Genomic DNA, 22,419 nt, shown 5'->3' on the forward strand with positions numbered 1-22,419 from the left:
TTCTTGTATACACAAGATTCGTCTGCGTTCTTGATGAAACCAAAGTCACTGACTGCTTCATCAAAACGTATATTCCAGCTCCTGGATGCCTGCTTCAATCCGTAGATTGATTTCTTTAGCTTGCATACCTTTTTAGCATTCTTTGGATCCTCAAAACCTTCAGACTGTGTCATAAACACAGTTTCTGTTAAAACGCCGTTTTAAGAAAGCAGTTTTGACATCCATCTGCCATATTTCGTAATCGTAATATGCAGCGATTGCTAACATTATCCGAATAGACTTTAGCATTGCAACTGGTGAAAAGGTTTCACCGTAATCCACACCGTGGACTTGCCTGTAACCTTTTGCAACCAATCTAGCTTTGAAAACTTCAAGTTTCCCATCCTTGTCCTTTTTCAGTTTGAAAACCCATTTGCTTCCAATGGCTTAGTAGCCATCTGGCAAATCGACCAAATCCCATACTTGGTTTTCAGACATGGAGTCTAATTCAGATTGCATGGCTTCTTGCCATTGCTTGGAGCTAGGGCTCGTCATAGCTTGTTTGTAAGTCGCAGGTTCATCACTTTCAAGTAATAGAACGTCATAGCTCTCGTTCGTCAAAATACCTAAGTACCTTTCCGGTTGAGATCTATATCTTTGCGATCTACGCGGGGTAACATTTCTAGATTGACCATGATTCTCACCAGATTCTTCTAAAGATCTCTGAGTTTCATCCTGAATGTCATCTTGAGCATTCTCTAGAGTTTGTTGTTCGACTCGAATTTCTTCGAGGTCTACTTTTCTCCCACTTGTCATTTTGGAAATGTGATCTTTCTCCAAAAAGACACCATCTCGAGCAACAAACACCTTGTTCTCAGATGTATTGTAGAAGTAATACCCCTTTGTTTCCTTTGGATAGCCCACAAGGATACATTTGTCAGATTTTGGATGAAGTTTGTCTGAAATTAATCGTTTGACGTATACTTCACATCCCCAAATCTTAAGAAAAGACACATTTGGAGGCTTTCCAAACCATAATTCGTATGGAGTCTTTTCGACAGCTTTAGACGGAGCTCTATTTATAGTGAGTGCAGCTGTATTTAGTGCATGTCCCCAAAATTCTAATGGAAGTTCGGCCTGACCCATCATTGACCTGACCATGTCTAGCAAGGTTCTGTTCCTCCGTTCCGACACACCGTTCCATTGTGGTGTTCCAGGAGGAGTCAACTCTGATAGAATTCCACATTCTTTCAGATGGTCATCAAATTCATAGCTCAGATATTCACCGCCTCTATCAGACCGCAGTGCCTTAATCTTCTTGCCTAATTGATTCTCTACTTCACTCTGAAATTCCTTGAATTTGTCAAAGGATTCAGACTTATGCTTCATTAGGTAGAGATAACCATACCTACTGAAGTCATCAGTGAAAGTGATAAAGTAGCTGAAACCACCTCTAGCATTTGTACTCATTGGTCCACATACATCTGTATGGATTAAACCCAATAGTTCATTTGCTCTTTCTCCAACTTTAGAGAAAGGTTGCTTTGTCATTTTGCCAAGTAAACATGATTCGCATTTACCATAATCCTCTAAGTCAAATGGTTCTAGAATTCCTTCCTTTTGAAGTCTTTCTAAGCGTTTCAAGTTTATATGGCCTAATCGACAATGGCACAGATAGGTGATATCTGAATCATCATTTTTGGCCTTTTATGTTATATACTTGTTTGTCGTGATCTAATAAATAAAGTCCATTGACTAATCTAGCAGATCCATAAAACATCTCTTTAAAATAAAACGAACAACTATTGTCTTTTATTAAAAAGGAAAATCCCTTAGCATCTAAGCAAGAAACTGAAATGATGTTTTTAGTAAGACTTGGAACATGGAAACATTCTTCCAGTTCCAAAACTAGCCCGGAGGGCAACGACAAATAGTAAGTTCCTACAGCTAATGCAGCAATCCGTGCTCCATTTCCCACTCGTAGGTCGACTTCACCCTTGCTTAACTTTCTACTTCTTCTTAGTCCCTGTGGATTGGAACATAAGTGTGAGCCACAACCTGTATCTAATACCCAAGAAGTTGAATTAGCAAGTATACAGTCTATAACGAAAATACCTGAAGATGGAACGACTGTTCCGTTCTTCTGATCTTCCTTTAGCTTCAAGCAATCTCTCTTCCAATGCCCCTTCTTCTTGCAGTAGAAGCATTCGGATTCAGAAGTGGGTTGACTGACCTTCCTCTTTACAGATTTGGCGCCAGTTTGCTTAGTTGGGCTGGCCTTGTTGCCACCTTTCTTAGCATTCCTCTTCTTTCCAGATTTCTTGAACTTGCCCCCACGCACCATAAGCACATCCTGCTTATCACTTTTGAGCGTCTTTTCAGCGGTCTTCAGCATACCGTGAAGCTCAGTGAGCGTTTTGTCCAGACTATTCATACTGTAGTTCAGTTTGAACTGATCATACCCGCTATGAAGAGAATGGAGGATGGTGTCTATAGCCATTTCCTGAGAAAATTGCTGATCCAGCCGACTCATATTCTCAATGAGTCCAATCATTTTGAGAACATGTGGACTTACGGGCTCGCCTTTCTTAAGCTTGGTCTCAAGAATTTGCCTATGAGTCTCGAATCTTTCGACTCGAGCCAGATCTTGGAACATGTTCTTCAACTCACTGATGATTGTGAAAGCATCTGAGTTGATGAACGTTTTCTGCAGATCCGCACTCATGGTGGCGAGCATTAGACATTTCACATCCTTGTTGGCATCAATCCAACGATTGAGGGCTGCCTGAGTGACCCCGTCGCCTGCAGCTTCGGGCATCGCCTCATCTAGGACATACTCCTTTTCTTCCTGCATAAGAACTATTTGCAAGTTCCTTTGCCAGTCAAGGAAGTTTTTCCCGTTCAACTTCTCCTTTTCGAGAATTGATCGAATGTTGAATGAATTGTTGTTTGCCATATTAAAAACTACAATTGAAAAGAATAAACAAATAAATAACCATTCACAGTTTCTCTTAATAACCTTAAATTCTAGCATACATGCATAATTCAATGTTTATTAAGCATTTTATTTAAGTTATGTGTTCCGGCAGGTGTGAATAAAATGATTCCAAGATCCTAAAATCATTGAAGAACTAAGCACAGTTTGTCGACTTAATCCTAGAACATCTTAGGTAAGCAAAAGCCTTTTGCTAATAGTCTAGAAACTATTCTTGGTTGATAGGTACGTCTAAGAACTTATTAGGTAAACCTATCGATTTTGCCACGACATAAAAGGAATCCTTACTTATATCGTTGAGTTTCACCAAAACTAACATGTACTCACAATTGTTTGTGTACCTTGCCCCTTTAGGACCAATAAGTAACACCTCGCTGAGCGAAAACTATTACTAGATTGATGTAAAGGATATCCAAGCAAGTGTATATTTTGGCATGGCACCTTTTAACTCAATTTTTAAGTTTGGAACTTAAGGCTCTTACTATGTTGGTTAGATTTTAAGTGAACTAAAATCCTTAATCATGCAACATAATCAAGCTTTTGATCTTCATGCATTTTAAGACATATTTAAAAGCAATAAATAACTTAAACATGCATAAGATAAATGTGATCTAGTATGGCCCGACTTCATCTTGAAGCTTTGACTTCAAAGTCCGTCTTGAAAATCTCCGTGGGAGGTACCATTTTCTTCAAATAGGATAAGCTATAACTAATTACAACTATTTGATGGTTCGCAGACCATATTTGAATTGAAAAATAACTTTGGTACTTTAGACCAATTACATTCAAATTAATGGTACGCAGACCATATTTTCTATCCTATTTGGGCCATACTAGTCACTTCATAACCTGCAAAACAGTACATATACAATATATACCATTCACCCATTCATTATCATGAATGGCCCACTTAGCTGGTTAGTAAAACACATTATGCATCACGTAAACATTTGCAGCAATTAATCAAGGGCACCAATAATCTACCAATTATTCAGTCCTTATTAATTCTAATCAAGTTGTTTTAACCTTAAGGATTTGTAGACCTAATCAAGAGTTTATGACTAAAAAGCGCTCCCACTTAAACCAATAAATTCATATGCTTTACTAATTTTAAACATAAAAATGTATTTCTAGTCTAACCGGAAACATACAAATTTAATTAAAATTTAAATCTCATATAAATTTATAATTGAATCCAAAAAGTTTAATTTAATTTCAGTCGTTATTTAAATTAATTCATGATTTTAATTTTAGTAAAATAATTAGAATAAATAACATTTATTATAATTACAATATTCAAAATTAAAATCCAAGAAAATAATTTAAATTATTAATTTTAAAATTAATTAAAATTACGTAAACTGAAAAATTTCAAATTAAACATTCAAAACGATCTAATCGTAACGCAAACACCCTACGCATTGCACGCCCATGGGCCGCACGCATACAGCCATTGCTGGCCATATGCGCGCAGCCCATGCGCTCGTCGCATAGCTGCTGCTCTACCAATCGCAAGCCATCGCACGCTGTGGTGCTCGTTGCGCGCGCGCTAGCGCTCGTCGCACGCGAGCCATCGCTCGCAGTGCGCGCGAGCCATCGCTCGCTGGGCGCGCGACATCGCTCGCTGTGCGCGCGAGCAACGCTGGGCGCAGCGCTCGTGGCACGCGAGCTTGCGCTTGCTGCGCGCGAGGCTGCGCGCTCTTGCGCGAGGCAGTGCGCGTTGTGGCGCAGCTCGCTTGCTGCCCACACGCGACTGCCTTGGCTTGCGTTTCGCCCATGCCCATTTGTTCATAGCTCGTGGCCCACGACACAAGGCAGGGCTGCTGCCTTGTGCTCGTGCACTACGCCCTTGCTCATTGCATTCGTGCCGCACGGGCGACGAGCTCCCTTGCTCGTCGTCGCATGCCCGCACTATACAACACCCCTTAAGGGTAACACGAAGCGTCCATTGCTTTGTGCGTGCAAGTTTTATGAACGAATCGCATAAAAATTTAAAATTTATATTTAAAATTAATGACAAATTAATAAATAATATTAATTTCATAATTTTAGGGCGAAAAAATCGAAAATTTATTATTCAATTGATTTCCGATTTACATGGATTCAAGTCTAGGTCATAAAAATTTAAAATTTATCATAAATTTACAATTTTTATGGTGGTTTTTAATCATAGGTTTCTAATTAAATTATAATTAATTATGAAAATCAAATTAATTCTAAATTATTCTTATTTTCAACAAATTAATCATAATTACAAATTAGATTGCATAATTAACAAGGCTAGGCATTCAAACTTGTTAAACATATACAGTAGGTCAATCAAAAATTCAAGATTTATCAACAAGAATCGCAAATATTTAATTTAACATCTTAAATTTACGAAATTTTGCATTCGAAAAACTAAAACCTTCGAAAATTCATAGTTAGGCTTCGAATTTGAGAATTCTGGGTTCGGCAGAAAAATACTATTTTTGTCAAAATTTTAGAATGCCTTTTACATGCGGAATTGACACAAAAATCAATCGATTTGGATGAGTAACGAAGAAACTGCCGAAAAACTGCGTACGTATAATTAAATAAACGCAATTTGCAATTAATTAACAATTACGAAAATTAATCACCCCTTTTAATTCTTGCAAATTTGTAATATTTAACCATGTTCATGCAAATTAGATTATGAAAATAATAAGGGGCTCGTGATACCACTGTTAGGTTATGATACATATGATATTACATAAATCATGCGGAAACAACCATTAACCCAGGAATACATATTGTTTACACATAATCATATAGCATAATTTAGATGCATACTCTTTGTTGCGTGCCCTCCCTAGCTGCGCCCGAACCGAACAAGAACAAGTCTTTAGGACTCCAAGTGTCGTCCCTCCGTAGATAGTCTACAGCACGTCCGGATCCGCCTTAAGATTGACCAACTAGAATCGCCCTTAAGGTACTAGAATTTTCGGCACTTTTGAGCAAGATGTGTGATTGAATTTTTCTCTCAAAAACTCACTTTGAATACTTTGAAAACTCGTTATAAATTGTGAACCCAGGCCACATATTTATAGGGGTATGGAAAGGGAATTGGAATCCTATTCAGATACAAATTAATTAAACCTAGAATCCTACAAGAACTCTAATTAATTAATTTATCAAATAGAATTAGGAATTTAATCATTAACCGAACTCTGCATGCTTTAGGAATCGTGCATGAACACAAACACCTACGCACACACACACGGCAGCCACGATGGGCCGCCCATGCGCGTGCGTGCGAGCAGCAGCCCACGCAGCGAGGCCTACGCGAGCTACAAGCCCACGTAGCTCCTGCGGGCGCTGCGCGCGCTGTGCGCGCTGCCACGGCCTGCTGGGCCTGGCCTTGCGCTGGGCCTGGCATGGCCTTGGCTGTTCGTGTGGCGCGCTTGGCTTGCTGGGCGATGGCCTGGCTTCGTGCTGGGCCCTCGTCCGGCAGGCCTCGTCCGATGCTTATTCGTACGATACGCTTCCGATTAAATTTCCGATTCCGGAATTCATTTCCGATACGAACAATATTTAATATTTCCGATTCCGGAATTAATTTCCGTTTCGAACAAATATTTAATATTTCTGTTTCCGGAATTATTTTCCGATTCCGATAATATTTCCGATTCTGACAATATTTCCGTTTCCGGCAATATTTCCGATTCTGGCAATATTTCCATTTCCGATAATATTTTCCGATACGTACCATGTTTCCGTTTCCGGCAACATCTACGACTTGGATAATATTTATATTTCCGATACGATCCATATTTCCGTTTCCGGTAATATCATCGTTTCCGGAGTATTCATTTCTTGCCTGTGACGATCTCAGATCCCACTGAAAACAAGATCCGTCGATTCCGAATATTCATAGATGGAGTATTTAATGCCATTAAATACTTGATCCGTTTACGTACTATTTGTGTGACCCTACGGGTTCAGTCAAGAGTAAGCTGTGGATTAATATCATTAATTCCACTTGAACTGAAGCGGCCTCTAGCTAGGCATTCAGCTCACTTGATCTCACTGAATTATTAACTTGTTAATTAATACTGAACCGCATTTATTAGACTTATCATAGAATGCATACTTGGACCAAGGGCATTATTTCCTTCACATTGTTATTCGACAGTAAATAATTGTTCAACAAGCAGAATACAAGTGCCCGGATATTCAATATCTGTTCAGTCAAATTTTTACTAGGCCTAAAGTGATGTTTTGCAAGCTTCGCCAAATTAACCTTATCACCCACGATGATCTCAGCAAGCGTGTCATCATCTAGTCCTAGGAAAGCCCCTATAGGTTGTTTACCCTCTTCAACAGTGCCAGGGGTAGCAGGAGTAGCATTGGTAGGATAACCCAGGATTGCGGCAAATTCATCTGGCAAAGGGCATACCTCATTGCCCTGAAAAACAAAAACGTGGTGATCAGAATCCCAAAAGTTTAGGGCGGCATACAGAAAGTTATAATCAATGTTAATTTGTTGTAAGCCTAAAAGTGCCTCTAAGTGGTATCCTTTCAACAAAACCTTTTCTGTGGAATTAAGGGCTCTAAGCCAGCGCCTAACAACTCGTTGGAGGGAGAAAGGAGGAATAGACATGGCAAGAGTAGAAAAAAAATAAAGCTAGATAATTGTAGGAGAGAAGAAGTTGGCAGTGGTGAAAAAGAAAGACGTACTTAACCCCCTATATATACACGAAATCATCCTAATCCCATTCGGAAACGCGTTGAGAAATCTGGAAAAATAAAAAAGGCTGCTAAGGTACCATTTTCAGCGCCCGAGGCTGGGCGCCAAAATATCTAACGCCTGTCCTGGGGCGATGAAAATGCAGTCCAAGGCCCAAATCTTTCAAAACGCAAACCAGGAAAATGCCTAAAACCGTGTTAGTAGACACGGGGCCCTGTTGTAATCAAGGTCAAGCCCAAAGCACTTGTAGAGCCCAAATAGTGAAAGCAAATGTCGAAACTTAGACTCGTCTCAAAAAATAAATGTCCATTTTTCAAAGCAATATAAAGAAAAAAAAGTATAACAATCAAGGTCATTCTTCGAAAAAAAATCATTACGTCGTTGGTTTCTCTAATTAAAAGCGTTTAATTGTCAAAAAAGATCAATCCGGGCCAAAGTAAGCTCGCTGTATTAACCATTGAAAAATTGAAGCAAACTTTGTCGCCTGGAAAATGAAGTCGCACTCCACGATTTCATCAAAGTAGCATACCAATACAAAGGTCGCTCGCACTTACGAGCACGATCTCAAACACGATCAAGGACTTTTCTTGGCAACGAGCGACCACCAAGTAAGAATGCTTGGGGGCTTGAAAGAAAGAAAATATACGATAAAAGTTGAAACAACACTTTCATGCTACGTCCCGTGCTTGGACAAATTTTTTTTTTTTTTTTAAAAAAAGAAAAAAAAACGGACTCGACCTCAAAGCAAAGGTCTCCGTTAACATTCGCATATGGTCCCACCAGTCATTCCGCAAGGACCCAAGTAATGGCATAACTAGGCCAGTTCTAAACGGTGACATACATCCTATGGGCCGCAAAGACTTGTTCAAAACCATGAAAGGCAGACGGCCACGAAACGATGGTCCCGTTTAGACACGTTGCCAACCCACATTCAGGTTACAACTAAACCCGAGCATTTCTCGAGAGAACTCGCTCTTACAAGAATGAATGAAAAAATTCTCAAAAGAAATCCCAAGGATAAATGAAATAGGTTCTGGCCCACCTCGATCAGGCAGGATTGCGTCAGAACCATGAGAGTCCCAAATCAAGAAAAACGAATTCAGGTTCGCCCACCTTCAGCGGGCGGGGTCTGTGTCACTAAAACGCGCAGGTCCTCAGTTTTCGAAAACAAAAAATAATAATAAAATGAAATCTTCAAAACATAGGCTCGCCATCTTCAGCCGGCGGGGTCTATGTCACAAACCGCGTAGGTCCTTATTTTCAAAACATCAAAGCAGATTCGTCCACTTCTATCGGACGGGGCGTCCACCCTCAGCAGGACAGGCTCGCCCACCTTCAGCGGGCGGGGTCTGCGTCACTAACCGCGCAGGTCCTTAGTCGCTGCAGGGATAACTTTCCTGGTTTATCCTTTTCCAAAAATCAAAAGGTGGTTTATCTTTTTCCAAAAATCAAAAGGTGGTTTATCTTTTTCCAAAAATAAAAAGGTGGTTTATCTTTTTCCAAAAATCAAAAGATGGTTTCCCTTTTCCAAAAATCAAAGGATTGGTTTTCCGCTTTTCCAAAAAAGAGCGATGTGCTGGATTTTCCTTCGTTTTACGTCCTATAAAAACAAGGGGGTTTTCTCGTTTAGCTAACCCTGAAAATGAGAATCTTTAAAAACATTTTTACCTCGTGATTGGGCTTGGCCAGGCCTGGTTACACTTTATAACTTTAATTTCGAAAACATCTGTAGATACTTCCAATGACAAAGTGAGGGAGTTTCTATACATCTGTAGGTACTTCCAATGACAAAGTGAGGGAGTTTCTATACTTAACAAATTCCAATGACACGTGAGGAATGTGTTAACACTTCAAGTGATGACCCTTAAGTCAAATGTTATCACTCGGGGGATCGTGAGACCCTCGTAAAACAAGTCACATACACCATGTCTTGTATGACGCACTCCTTCTGATACTTTGACCATCATCTTACTCCACGACTCAGTCAAAGTGGGGGCTAACTGTAGACACCTACTTTTGTCCCCATTCCCGAAAGGGAAAGTTCGATGATGAGAACATAAATCTCCACTTGGCAACGCATCTCCTGTAAAATAACGAATCTCAATCACCCTTTCATTTCAGCCAAAACTGCTATTTATAGAAACCTGCTAAGAATAGTAACCGCCGTAAGAAGTAGTTGTTAAAAGTGGCAAAGTCATAAAAGATAAAAATCTGTCAGAATTAGGTGTTGCACTCCAACATAACTCCTAAAAGAGATAGAATTGGCAAACGGAATTCTATTCCTGTTATAATTCGAAAATAAAAGTTACGTATTAATTAAATTCCTAACGAACCTAGAGTTCGTAACGGGCCCAGACGCATTCCGTCATAAGTTAATACGCACTAAGAAACTCGGATAAGTCTCAAAAGCTCCGTGTTTAAGAGTCCAGATCTGACAAAAGGCTCGGCCCAGATCCTATTTTCAACGCCTGGGTCTGGGCGCCGAAATCTTCGGCGCCTAGCCCTGGGCGCTGAAAATACCTGGGGCCGTGTCGTCTCCGAATTCTTTTTGGATTCGTATTCTAAAAATCTATCTTTCCACAAACTCTTTCCCTATAAATACAGCCAAAAAACCGACGTGAAAGAACACACAATTCCATAACCTGAGTATTGACTCTAGCCTTAAGCCTAGCCTCACGCTGCGAAATTGATCCGGCGTTCTGTCGCAATCGACCCAAAAGTCGAACAGAACGCATCCTGTCCCTTGTAGCTGATGAATTAAGCCTAAATACTGGAACATTGCTTGGAAATCCGAGATTCGTTAAATAAAAGGAGAAATAGCAAACTCAAGTGGTTAGTTTTCTGAGAACCGTGACGCACCTCTCAAGGGTGCGTTGTAATGTGTCCCTCATATGATTTAATCGCTTTCATCACCCTTTTATAAAATTGTTAAACTATTAACTTGATTGATCTATCACGCCTAATAAGATAATACCTTGGACAATTGAATTATCATGCTAGGTACCTTAAATCAATCTAAATAAGATAATCACGATCGATTTAGTATTATGTGTTGCATATTGCTAAAATCAATTCAGAATAGTTTAATAGTTTAAACGCATGTCCCTTCAGTTATTTATGCTGAGCTAGTAAGGATAACCTGCCTCTGGAGTTATCGATGAGCACTCCTCTCGGTAGTTACAGTCCCCCGAACTCTCAATCTCTGCCCTGCGGGTGTACGTTGAACGATCCACACACCAGGGATCACAAGGAAACCTATGGCCGTCGTGGTCGAACATAATTGCACTCCCTTTATTTCACGGCAACCGGGTTTTGTCAGTTTTTCTCATTGTCGTTAAAAACTGAATGGCGACTCCTATATTACTAGTCGATTGGGTGTAAACTCACAGGAAATCTAACTACACTTGATCTGACGATGTCAGGCCCACGAGGGACGAGGTCATGCATTAGCCTCGTGCTTTTTCGACCCCCTCACACTTGGGCCTTGGGCTTAATTCCTGACCTATCTTCTCTTCATCGCTTATCTGTTATTGTTGGTTACTTGTCGCTTAACTGTTGTCGCTGGTCTTCTGTCGCCTATACCACGTCGCCTGGTGCTACGTCCGACTTATTCATCCGACACGGTGCTACCTGCGACACGACAGTACCTGGTCGACATGACATGATCAAACGTCAAAGCAGTTATATCGACAATCCAAAAAGTGGAATAACAGTTTGCCCCCAATTGTGATTTTACGAAGGTTTGTGAAGTTAAAACAACAATTTCAAATTTCAAAAAGTAAATAGCCCAACTCTTTTGGTTGTGGGAAACCACTGTGAATTAAAGCCAATAAATAAGAATCAGAGCATGCAATTAGTTTTTCACATAGGAAGCTTCGAGAATTTTTAGATCTAAAAACAAGAGAGAGAAAGCAAGAGAAAAAGAGAAGTGGAATCGTTTTCCTGTTTAATTTCGCCCAAATTCAGGTAAATTTCGACCATTTCCTTTCGTTTTTCCTGTAGAATTTTTTAGAAACAATGGTTAGATCAAAATCAGTGGCGGTTAAAGAGAAGGGAGAAGCTGGGTCTAGCCGGGTTAAGTCACTTAATCCGTTTCATTCAACTGTTGAGAGCTCGGAGGAATTTATTAAGCTTGTTGGTTCGCCGCAGTCGGCGGAGGTGGTAATTCCTGGTCTGGAGGATGAGGCTCTTCATTTCTCCTAGGGTTATGTGGTGTTGTACGAGTACCCATTTGTGATTAGATTGGGTTTTCCTTTCACGCCTCTGGCTAGATTTTTCATTGAAGTGTTTCATTTGAGTCCTAGTCAGTTAATGCCTCAGATCTGGCGATCTTTTACTGTGATGCAAAGGATTACTTCAGATTGGCAGGTGCCGTTTGACTTGGCCGATTTGATGCATACCTATGACCTGGGGCTGAAGGAATGTTGTCGGTACACTTTGGTCACTAGGAAAGGGATAGAATTTGGGTATGGGCTTAAGTGTGAACGACAGAGGGTGGCTAAGTCATTTTGTTTTTGTGAATAAGGATTCCCTGGGTGAAGTGGGAAATTTCTTGGTTGAAGGGTGGACGACGGAAGGTAAACGTATTTTTTTTCGGTTTTTGCTATTTTACTGAACGTCTCCTTACTTGGCTTTGTTTTGCAGGTTCAAGACGTCGTTGGCTAGATTGAATTCGGATTCTCACGACAAGTATCTTAAGTTTTTGGGGTATTCTATCGACGAGAGGTCATTCCGTCGTGACGGTGGTCGCCTGGAAGGTCAAGAAGGGGATCAATCAGATGATGTCGACGAGGAGGAAGTTGAAGAGGAGTCAGAGTGTTTGACTCGTCGACGAAGGAGGTTGGATTTGCTTGAAGAGGTAGTAGCGAATTCATCTTTTACCGAAAGGGAGAAAGGTGATATGGCAAACACTTCAGGTATTTGGGCTTTTGGTTTTTTTCTTTTCGTGTTTATGTTTAATTGGTGGGAGTTTTGTGGTGACATGTTTGTGCTTTTTGGTGCAGAGCACACTTTGTCGTCCAAACCAGTGGCTAGGATGTCGCAGAATGAGGTGATGGAACGTGCGAGGAAACGGTTGAGGTCGTCTGCTGCTTCTGATGGGCAAAGCTTGTCTGTCATCCCTCGGTACTCTAAGATAGGTGCATCGCCTAAGACGCCTGTCATTATTGGTGTTGAAGGTTTTCATCCCATTGCGTCGTCTTCTGCTCCGAAGCCATCACTAGAGGAAAAAACCTCAAGTGCGGGCTCATTTTAAGGGGTTTAGTGCGGGCTTTTACATGTGCAGCACATGGCCTGCCTGCACTTGATGTTTCTCAAGTGCTGCCAATATTTGTTTCAAGTGCTGCCAATTTGGAAAATGAGCGCGCACTTGACATATTTTGTGCTGCCAATTTTAGAATATGAGCCCGCACTTGATATATTTGGTGCTGCCAATTTTGAAAATGAGCCCGCACTTGACATATTTGGTGCTGCCAATATTGAAAATGAGCCCGCACTTGACATATTTGGTGCTGCCAAATATGAAAATGAGCCCGCACTTGACATAGAAATGGCCAGCACAAGAATAAAAATGAGCCGCACTTGGCCTATAAATGGGCCGCACTTGATCAAGATTTGTTGTATAACCGATTTCCCTACTACATATTACAAATGGACCACGCCACTAATTAACCTCCATACGTCATATAAAAAGTATCAAATTATATAGATAATTAAATAGTATATAATTGTAAATATAAAAGTCGATTACATTACAATCATATGAAAAACTAGCATCCACAATTTAATATTAAGTACAAGAAAAAATATCAAAGACAATCACTTGTAATGAAGTTTGCCAACATTATTTCTCGAACTTCATCTATCTCCTCAGAGGTGAAAGGCTGCTCCTTCGAATTATTGAATACCCTAAAAAGATCGACCATCAAAAAATATATATACACTTTTGTTATATTATAAATATTGAATCGTACAATAAATTAAGACTTAATTTGTTCATAACAAAGAAATAATAACCCAATAATAATAAACTTGGTTAATTTCGGTCTCAACTTTCATCTAATGAACTTAAATAAATATTTTAAAGTCCTTCCATGTTTAATAAACTTATTTTTATGTTTCAAAGACTCATTCTCACCCATTTTGATGAAGTTATGCACATTTAAGCCTCGTTAGTTCATTATCGGTCAAATTTTGACTAAAATGGCTAATTTCGGTCCCAACTTTCAACTAATGAACTTAAATGAGTATTTTAAATTCTTTCCATGTTTAATACACTTAGTTTTATGTTTCAAAGACTCCTTATCACCCATTTTAATGAAGATATGCACATTTAAACCTCGTTAGTTCATTATCGGTCACATTTTGACTAAAATGGCTAATTTTGGCCCCAACTTTCAACTAATGAACTTAAATAAGTATTTTAAAGTCTTTCCATGTTTAAAACACTTAGTTTTATGTTTCAAAGACTCAATCTCACCCATTTCGGTGAAGTTAGGCTTATTTAAGCCTCGTTAGTTCATTATCGGTCACATTTTGACTAAAATGGCTAATTTCGGTCCCAACTTTCAACTAATGAACTTAAATAAGTATTTTTAAGTCTTTACATGTTTGATACAGTAAATTTATGTTTCAAATACTAATTCTCACCCATTTTGGTGAAGTTATGCACATTTAAGACTCGTTTGATCATTATCGGCCACATTTTGACTAAAATGGCTAATTTCGGTCCCAACTTTCAACTAATGAACTTAAATGAGTGTTTTAAAGTCTTTTCATGTGTAATACACTTATTTTTATGTTTCAAATACTCATTCTCACCCTTTTGGTGAAGTTATGCACATTAAGTCTCGTTAGTTCATTATCGGTCACATTTTGACTAAAATGGCTAATTTCGGTCACAACTTTCAACTAATGAACTTAAATGAGTGTTTTAAAGTCTTTTCATGTGTAATAAACTTATTTTTATGTTTCAAATACTCATTCTCACCCTTTTGGTGAAGTTATGCACATTAAGTCTCGTTAGTTCATTATCGGTCACATTTTGACTAAAATGGCTAATTTCGGTCACAACTTTCAACTAATGAACTTAAATGAGTATTTTAAAGTCTTTCCATGTTTGTTAAATTTAGTTTTATGTTCCAAAGACTCATTCGCACCCATTTTGGTGAAGTTATGCACAATTAAGTCTCGTTAGTTCATTATCGGTCACATTTTGACTAAAATGACTAATTTCGGTCCCAACTTTCAACTAATGAACTTAAATAAGTATTTTAAAGTTTTTACATGTTTGATACAGTTATTTTATCTTTCAAATACTAATTCTCACCCATTTTGGTGAAGTTATGCACATTTAAGACTCGTTTGATCATTATCGGCCACATTTTGACTAAAATGGCTAATTTCGGTCACAACTTTCAACTAATGAACTTAAATGAATATTTTAAAGTATTTCCATGTTTAATACACTTAGTTTTATATTTTAAAGACGCATTCTCACCTATTTTGGTGAAGTTATGCACATTTAAGTCTCGTTAGTTCATTATCGGTCACATTTTTTACTAAAATGGTTAATTTAGGTCCCAACTTTCAACTGATGAACTTAAATAAGTATTTTAAAGTCTTTCCATGCTTTATAGACTTAGTTTTATGTTTCAAATACTCATTCTCACCCATTTTGGTGATGTTATGCACATTTAAGCCTCGTTAATTCATTATCGGTCACATTTTGACTAAAATGGCTAATTTTGGCCCCAACTTTCAACTAATGAACTTAAATAAGTATTTTAAAGTCTTTCCATGTTTAAAACACTTAGTTTTATGTTTCAAAGACTCAATCTCACCCATTTTGGTGAAGTTATGCTTATTTAAGCCTCGTTAGTTCATTATCGGTCACATTTTGATTAAAATGGCTAATTTCGGTCCCAACTTTCAACTAATGAACTTAAATAAGTATTTTTAAGTCTTTACATGTTTAATACAGTTATTTTATGTTTCAAATACTAATTCTCACCCATTTTGGTGAAGTTATGCACATTTAAGACTCGTTTGATCATTATCGGCCACATTTTGACTAAAATGGCTAATTTCGGTCCCAAATTTCAACTAATGAACTTAAATGAGTATTTTAAAGTCTTTCTATGTTTAATAAACTTAGTTTTATGTTTCAAAGATTCATTCTCACCATTTTGGTGAAGTTATGCACGTTTAAGCTTCGTTAGTTCATTATCGATCACGTTTTGACTAAAATGGCTAATTTCGGTCCTAACTTTCAACTACTGAACTTAAATGAGTATTTTAAACCCTTTACATGTTCATTAGACTTATTTTAATGTTTCAAAGACGCATTCTCACCTACTTTGGTCAAGTTATACACATTTAAAGCTCGTTAGATCATTATAGGTCACATTTTGACTAAAATGGCTTATTTCGGTCCCAAATTTCAACTAATGAACCTAATGAGTATTTTAAACCCTTTACATGTTTTATATACTTATTTTAATGTTTCTAAGACTCATTATCACCTACTTTGGTCAAGTTATACACATTTAAGTCTCGTTTGTTCATTATAGTTCATATTTTGACTACAATGACTTATTTTGCTCCTAACTTTCAACTAAAGAACCTAAATAAGTATTTGAAACCCCTACATGTTTATTATACTTAAATTAATGTTTCAAGATCCATTCTCACGTATGGTCAAGTTATGCATATTTAAGGCTCGTTTGATCATTATAGGTAACATTTTGACTAAACTGAATTATTTCGGTCCCAACTTTCATTTAATGAACTTAAATAATTATTTTAAACACGTTAGATGTTTATTATTCTTAGTTTTATTATTTTAATACTCAATCTCACCTAGTTTTGTTTAGTTATGCACATTTGGGTTCTTGTCTATTTGAGTTTCTTTAACACATTTTCTTCCTATTTTTGGTCATTTTGGCAAACTTGTTACTTGTGCAATACCAAAGTTCACTTTGAGAAACATTATGTAAGAAAGTCCTATCTAACAACAAGTTCCTGTTTCCAGAATTCCTCCAATCATGAAATAATTATAATATAAAAACACTAGTTATGAGTTAAAATGTTCCTTTTAACACTTCAGAGTTGATCAAAGGTTTAAGGTCTATGCAGACTATTTAAGAACAATTTACACATTGGATTTTATTGCTAATAGGTATGTTACAATGGTTCAGACTGTTAAGTTATACGAAAGTGATGCCCCATCTTCACGTGCAGAAGAAATAAACATAAGTTAAAAACGAGAAAATGCTCAAATAACTAACCTCATAAATCTAGGTTTCAAGACCTTTTTTCTGGTAGCATTGCAAACTTGCAACTGAGTGTAAAACTTGCCATAACTAGCACTCAATGTAGTGCTTTTGGAATGGACCCCCTACAACTCTACTTGATGTAGTTGCGGTAGACGATATCTGGATTCTAGGACACTGTCATCTTTAGAGCTACCTGAAGAAGTTAATGTACATCTGAGCTTGAACATTCTCTCTATTTATGCATCAAGAAGTTGGCATAGAAACACAAAATTAGGCATATTTACTTTTGACAGGATGAGATACTCCCTCTAGTCATGTCATTTGAACATCACTAATAGAATACTTAATCTAAAATATATAGTTGTAGAATGCAGAGTGTTTCACTCCATATATACTAATAAAATATTTTCACAAATCATAGAGATCCCAAAGCATTATCCTAGCAGATATTAGTAGTTATTAATGTATAGCTAGCAATTTCATTTTGACTGAACTGAAGGCTTATAGTGGCATAGTTTGCAGAGTTTCACTCCATATACAAGCTGAACATAAAAACACAAACACCAAAAAGTAGGTATAGCAGAATAGCAGCAGGTATAGCAGAATAGCAGCACAAAGAATCCTCATCATGTCAATGATTTCAGCCTTATTGACAGGATTATTGTTAAGTTGTTAACATTAGAAATAGATAATTAACGCAACTTAGTAATCCGTACTCATATTTTGATTCCTCATTAGTTTCCCTTCAATTTTTTTCAACTTAGCATAAAATAATGATCAAACTACTTTCTATGTAAAACATAGGAACATCAAAAAAGAAAACTTACTGGGCCACTTTTGCCTCTTGCCTTGTTTATGATTAGCTCACAGAAACGAAGTTTCTGTATGAAGGAAATTAGAAATGTGAGAGACACAATCAGGGGGAAAAAGGGGGAACTTGTAACATAAAAATGAGAACAAAATAACTTACATTTGGAATTATTAGATTCTCTTTTAAATATAGTAAATTTTCCATAGAAGCAGTCTGGGCATCTTGGAATTCTAGAGCAAGCTGCTGGTGAACAACTCGTAGAAATATCACCTTTGTGCACCTGCAAAAGCCAATTTATATTCAGACTCTTCAGAGAATACAAAGGGAAGTACTGAACTACTGATGCTATAAATCATAAACTGGCTGAATTCTTTTTACTAGCCTGGATTACTCGTCGATGACTTGTTCCGTCCCAGTTAGCTACAAGTAATTTCCAGAGTTCTCACTACTTTCATCTTCTTCAGTCCATTGTTGCAAATGATACTCGAGCATTCACTAAACTCTTCCTTTTTAAAAAAAATTCTAACTGAAGGTTTGCTTCCCTGCATGACAAGATAAAAGAGAACATAAGAGGCACAACTAGAAGGAAAAGAAACCACAAAGAGTCCCTTTAAGCACACTATCTTTAATACTACTCACTCTTCCAGTAGCTTCCGCCATTCCTTTTTCACTTCCTCCATAATTTTCTTCTTAATTTTTGACCTCAACAAATTCAAAACAAGATAAATGTCATGGTAAGACAACGCGAACTTCTAAAGCTTCAAGAGATGGAAAAGATTTTTAAAAGAGACCACAAAGCTCATATACCTTCTCAACATATTCCTCACTTGTAACAACGCCTGCAATTTCTTTCTTGAATGCATCCTCTAACATCTACGACAATAACAAAAAAAATAATTAGGAACATCCACATATTCATCTTACTATAAGTAGATAGTTAGTCAATACAAAAGATTGTCATAGTTTTTTCAAACTCAATTTCGACATATTTATAAGTGAGGTCAATAGTTCACATTTGCATCCAAAAAATTTCGAATTCAAATTCAACAGATTAGCAGCAATAAAATGCAGTCAGTATAGACAACACTGAACATATAAATCATATTTCATCACTTCTCCAGAATCGCCAGAATCCATCATTCAAATTATAAAAAAATAAGTAAGAAACAATTATGTGTCTCTAACCAATATGATAGAATACAGAAAATTAGGTTCAACGAAACTTCAAAATCTAATAATCACAACAACAAAAAACCCTAAAATGATTCATTTTGATACACCACACCCTTCAATCGATAAGAACCCTATAATAATACACAAACAAAGAAAAATTGAAATCACATGGACATTAATTGCAATACTACCTTGGCATTACTGGATATCCTCCTGAACTTCTTAGTGCATCTCTTAGTGCATCTCCCATTCCCGCTAAACTTCTTCGAACAAATTTAAGAAAGCTAATGATTGATGTACGGGGTGTCCTCCTGAAAATCCAATTCCAAAACAATCAACAGAAAGCCTAAATCAGAAATTACAACACATTTGATCTTAATAGTTCCAATTTATCGGGAAGTAGAGACCTAATTCACGTAATTTCTCATAAATCTAGTCCAAAAGTAACAAAAATAAAACCTAAATCTTTCAAATTAAAAAAAAAACTAATTCATCATTACAGCAACAAGCTTATCGGAAACAAGTAATTCAATTTAAATTACGAACCTATAAGACACAAGGAGGAGCGACGTGGCGGTGTGGAACATCTGGGACGCAGCGGTGGGGGAACAACACGGTGAGCGGTGGGGGAACATCTGCGGTGATGCGGCGGTGGGGGAACAACAGTGCGGTGTGTGCAGGAAGTTTGAATTTCGCGCCCAGAGAAGAAACAGAGAGGGGAAGGAGAGAAACCAGAGAGGGGAAGTGAGAGAACCAGGAAAATGAAGTTATCTTGAACCAGAGGAGAGGAAGGAGAGAGAAGGGGAAATGAAAATTTTTGGGAAATATTTTGTGCGGGCTAGTTCGTAAAATAGCCCGCATTTGAACTCAAGTGCTGCTAATTTTCTAAAATGAGCCCGCACTTGTGAAAATATATTTTTTCTTTTTTTGTTTGTGCTCTCACGTGCTGCCAATTTATCAAATGAGCCGCACTTGAAGGGAAGCACATGACATTTTTTCCTCTAGTGCATTCACGGCGTCGCCTACTGTTGTCGCCCTTGGCAAGGCTCCTGCTACGTCGGCCAAGAAGTGTCCTACTGAAAAACGTACTGTCGACAATATGAATATCTCTCTGCCCCCAAGCTTCTTGGGCGATGGTGAGACTGCTGTCGTTTGGCCGTGTGCAGACCGTTTGATCTTGCCTTCGACGTATCAGCGCTATCGTGAGGCGACACCGATGTCTGTTCCGTCGGAAGTTGCTGAACTTAGCTTGCGGGTGAGTTTATTTTATGCTATTTACATTTGTATTATCTTCCGTCGTTTTTCAGTTTATCGTTTGTGTTTGCGCGCATGATGTTCGTGTGTCGCTGATTGTTGTGACATCTCTACGTGCAGGCATTTCAGGCCTCGATGGCTTCTTGTAAGTAATGTGCGCAGTTATGCGACGAGTTGGCTGACATTGGCAAGCTGGTCGCGGCTACAAAGAAAGCATCGACGTCTTGGGAGTTGAAATGGAAGGTTGCGGAGAAGAAGGCGATTGACCTTACTGCTGTCGTGAAGGCGAAGGACGGGATGTTGAAGGTTAAGGATGAACAGATCGCCAATGCGACGAAGGAGGTCGAGGAGGTGAGCGAGGAATTATCTTTGAAAGTGACGGAGATGGAGGGGCTAAGGAGCTTGTACGACGCATTGCAAGAGGAGTTTAAGGATTGCGAAGCGTTGGCTATATGGAGAACGAGGGCGCATATGATGTACTCGCATTTCATTGGGGAAACTAGCATTTCGCCCGCACAGAAAGAAGTGGATGAGTATTTGGCTAATGGTGGCACCATGGAGGAGCTGGCGGTGCAAGTGGTGGAAGTGAGAGATATGGATGACACTGCGAGTACGGGGGTTATTGAGGCAGCCGTCGCCCCATTGGTCGAGGATTCCCTCGTCGCCCCCACCATACAGGAAGAGGCCATGTGCCTTCATCGTCGCGCCGCAAGAGGAGATGCTAGAGACATAGACGACGGAGTTGGTGGTTGCTGTTGACACTGTGGTACCCCCTGAACAGGTGGAGGAAGCCCCCGTTTCTACCCAAGAGTGAATGTAATAGCATGTAGTTTGAACTTGTGGTTATTTTGTGGATGTTTTCACTGGTCGTTGATGGCAGCGACGAGGTGTTTGAATAATTTGTGTGTTTACGTCGCCCGTTTGGGGGTGATAACTTGGGTTTGAAAGTGGCGGCCTAAGAGGTCGCGAATTTTTCTTTGTTTATGACAAGTGTGTTTGATTATCGATCGTGTTTTATCTGTGGTCGTGTGATAACTCATTGTGTTTCGATGTTACTGTCGTGCGTAGTGCGTTAGATGTCACAAAAATAGGTACTCGGAGGATAAAGTTATGTGCACATAAAATAGTTCCTGCGTCGTCTGTAGTCGTTGTGTTTCAGAAGTGATGCGTCGTTGTTAGGATCCAATTTTGTTTAAGGGTCATGACCTTTGAGGGAGACATCGTCCATCGCGTTGTTGTCTCCTTCTGTATGTGTGCGACTTCGTTCGATTGTATTGACCTGCGAAACGAACACGGGTCGCTAGGAAAATAGACGGTTGGTGGTGCCAACGGCCCTCCAATGCTTAAGTCATTAATGATTATGAATTGAAAGAAAGCGATAAAAAATGAAAAGAATGAAAGGACGATGTAATAGCTTATAAAATTGTAACGACGAAGGTTCAAAAGTGATAAAGTTTAAGGTGGGCGGCGTTCTAGCTTCGGGGGACCGACTTTCCATCTTTGGTGACGAGTCTGTATGCCCCCTTTCCGATGATCTTGTCGATCAAGTACGGTCCTTCCCAAGCTGCTGCCAATTTACCTGCGTTTAATTCTTTTGTGTTTTGAAACACTTTGCGTAGCACCCAATCGCCTTCCTTGAACATCTTCACCTTGACGTTTTTGTTGAAGCACTTTGCGACGATCTGTTGTTGTGATCCCATCCTTATCAATGTTGCTTCCCTTAAATCCTCCGTGTTGTCGAGGTTCTCACTTAGTTCCACGTCGTACTGTTATGGCGTCTTGAGGCCGTATCGAGCACTGTGCAGTTTCACTTCTAGAGGCAGGACCGCTTCGCACCCGTAGACGAGTGAAAAGGGTGTCTGCCCCGTCGCCGTCCTAGGCGTCATCCTGTTGGCCCATAGGATGGAAGGCAGTTCTTCTGCCCACCGTCCCTTCTTGTCGTCTAGGCGCTTCTTCAGCGACCCGATTATCATCTTGTTGCTAGATTCTGCTTGGCCATTTGCTTGGGGTATCTTGGCGTCGACGCCCTTAGCTCAATGTTCCACGTTTTGAGGAAAGCTCTCGTCTTGTCACTTATGAATTGCTATCCGTTGTCGCATATGATCTCCGAGGGTACTCTGAACCTGCATATTATGTTAGTCCAAATAAACGAGCATACTTCCTTGTCTCTTACTTGTTGGAATGCACCTGCTTCTATCCACTTAGAAAAGTAATCCGTTAG

The sequence above is a fragment of the Spinacia oleracea genome, chromosome 6 (assembly GCF_020520425.1).
Source record: "Spinacia oleracea cultivar Varoflay chromosome 6, BTI_SOV_V1, whole genome shotgun sequence".
NCBI lineage: Eukaryota > Viridiplantae > Streptophyta > Magnoliopsida > Caryophyllales > Amaranthaceae > Spinacia > Spinacia oleracea.